The 2,753-nt window shown below is 49.1% G+C and overlaps 1 non-coding gene across 1 annotated transcript; it reads right to left on the minus strand.

Moving 5' to 3' along the window:
- Positions 1-204: 204 nt before the first annotated feature.
- On the minus strand, positions 205-362 carry LOC121602849. The gene has a single exon (XR_006006517.1). It is a non-coding gene; the product is annotated as a 5.8S ribosomal RNA (ribosomal RNA).
- Between the last annotated feature and the right edge of the window lie 2,391 nt (positions 363-2,753).

Raw genomic sequence — 2,753 nt, forward strand, 5'->3', positions numbered from 1 at the left:
AACACACCACAAACCCTACGCATCAAACCCACCAACACGAAACGCATCCAACATACGCTCGAGAGTGTCCACTTTCAACGCCCGAGGACCCGCAGACGGGGACCAAGCACGTCATTTATGCAGCGACCGCCCAGTGCGTCGGATGACCCGGGCACCTTCGCGGACGGCCACTGTAGTTAACTAAATGAGACTTTGGTAATTAGTAGGCACTCAAGAATGTGTGCATCGGTCGGGATTAAACGTCCGATGCGCCATATGCGTTCAACTTATCAATGTTCATGTGTCCTGCAGTTCACATTATGACGCGCATTTAGCTGCGGTCTTCATCGATCCATGAGCCGAGTGATCCCCTGCCTAGGTTTTAAAGAGTGCCTTTCGGCGCCGAGTGGCGTAACCAGCGTTCAAGTTTGGTATGCAACACACTCGACCTGCAACAATGGGTTACTCAAACTTGTACAAGTACAAGTGTTGTCTCTCTACGAGACGTCTTGATATGCTCTCTACAAAAGCGTGCGCTAGTGTAGGTACAATTAATGTACGTCCCAGATAGTGACGATCTCTGGGAGGAGAACCTTAAGGAACTTCCCGCACACATCACAAGACTAGGGTTTGGGGCGTGTCCATGCCGGCGCCGAGTACAAGTTACCGCGTTCAAAGTTTTGGTAAGCAGCGCACTCGACCTCCAACACAACACGTCCCGTGTCTTGATATGCTCTCTACAAAAGCGTGCGCTATGCAGGTACAAATTAATGTACGTCCCAGATAGTGACGATCTCTGGGAGGAAGAACCTTAAGGAACTCCCGCACATATCAAGACTTATAGGTGAGAACGGCCAATCACCTATTTCTCTTAGTAAAACTCACAACTCATTCCTTGGGTTTGGAAGTGTCCATGTCGGTGCCGAGTACAAGTTACCGCCGCGTTCAAAGTTTGGTAAGCAGCGCACTCGACCTCCAACAAACATAACACTTCACGTCTTGATATGCTCTCTACAAAGCGTGTGCCTATGTAGGTACAAATGAATGTACGTCCCAGATAGTGACGATCTCTGGGAGGAAGAACCTTAAGGAACTCCCCGCACATATCAAGAATTATAGGTAACGCTGCCAATTACCTGTTTCTCTTAGTAAAAACTCACAACTCATTCCTTGGGTTTGGAAGTGTCCATGTCGGTGCCGAGTACAAGTTACCGCGTTCAAAGTTTGGTAAGCAGCGCACTCAACCTCCAACATAACCCTTCACGTCTTGATATGCTCTCTACAAAAGCGTGCGCCAATGTAGGTACAAATTAATGTACGTCCCAGATAGTGACGATCTCTGGGAGGAAGAACCTTAAGGAACTCCCCGCACATATCAAGAATTATAGGTAACGCTGCCATTACCTGTTGCTCTTAGTAAAACTCACAACTCATTCCTTGGGGTTGGAAGTGTCCATGTCGGTGCCGAGTACAAGTTACCGCGTTCAAAGTTGGTAAGCAGCGCACTCAACCTCCAACATAACCCTTCACGTCTTGATATGCTCTCTACAAAAGCGTGCGCTAATGCAGGTACAAATAATGTACGTCCCAGATAGTGACGATCTCTGGGAGGAAGAACCTTAAGAACTCCCCGCACATATCAAGACTTATAGTGAGAACGGCCAATCACCTGTCTCTCTGCGAGACGTGTTACACTGAATATAACTCACAACTTAACCTGTAAGTAGGGAAGTGTCCATGTCGGCGCCGAGTGCAAGTTACCGCGTTCAAAGTTTGGTAAGCAGCGCACTCGACCTCCAACATAACCTTTCCCCGTCTTGATATGCTCTCTACAAAAGCGTGCGCTAATGCAGGTACAAATTAATGTACGTCCCGGATAGTGACGATCTCCGGGAGGAAGAACCTTAAGGAACTCCCCGCACATATCAAACCAATAGTTAAGAACGGCAAGCACCTTAAGGGAGTGCGTGTAGGTGCCGAGTACAAGTTACCGCGTTCAAAGTTTGGTATGCAACGCACTCGACCACCAACACACCCGTCCCGTCTTGATATGCTCTCTACATAAGCTTACGCAAATGCAGGTACAAATGAATGTACGTCCCGGATAGTGACGATCTCCGGGAGAGAGAACCTTAAGGAACTCCCCGCACATATCAAGACTGAGGTTTTGCCGTGCATGTCAGCGCCGAGTGCAAGTTACCGCGTTCAAAGTTTGGTAAGCAGCGCACTCGACCTCCAACATAACACTCCAACCTCGTTATAACTCATTATACCACGTTAATGATCCTTCCGCAGGTTCACCTACGAAACCTTGTTACGACTTTTACTTCCTCTAATCATCAAGTTCGGTCAACTTCGGCCGTGCCAACTGCAACTCACGAAGGAATCGCGGAAGGTGTGCCTCCAGAGACCTCACTAAATAATCCATCGGTAGTACGACCGGGCGGTGTGTACAAAGGGCAGGGACGTAATCAGCGCTAGCTAATGACTAGCACTTACTAGAAATTCCAGGTTCATGGGGACCATTGCAGTCCCCAATCCCTACTAATGAGCATTTGGGTGATTTCCCGTTCCTCTCGGAATGGGGGCGCCAATAAGGCGAGAACCGCTGCTGCTCACATTGTAGCACGCGTGCAGCCCAGAACATCTAAGGGCATCACGGACCTGTTATCGCTCAATCTCATCTTGCTAAACACAAGTTGTCCCCGCTAAGCAGGGCAAACTAAGTGACGGGCACCCGTGAGGACACCGCCACTCCTAACGTCAGGTGCGCC

This window comes from Anopheles merus, unplaced genomic scaffold, assembly GCF_017562075.2.
Source record: "Anopheles merus strain MAF unplaced genomic scaffold, AmerM5.1 LNR4000655, whole genome shotgun sequence".
Taxonomy (NCBI): Eukaryota; Metazoa; Arthropoda; class Insecta; order Diptera; family Culicidae; genus Anopheles; species Anopheles merus.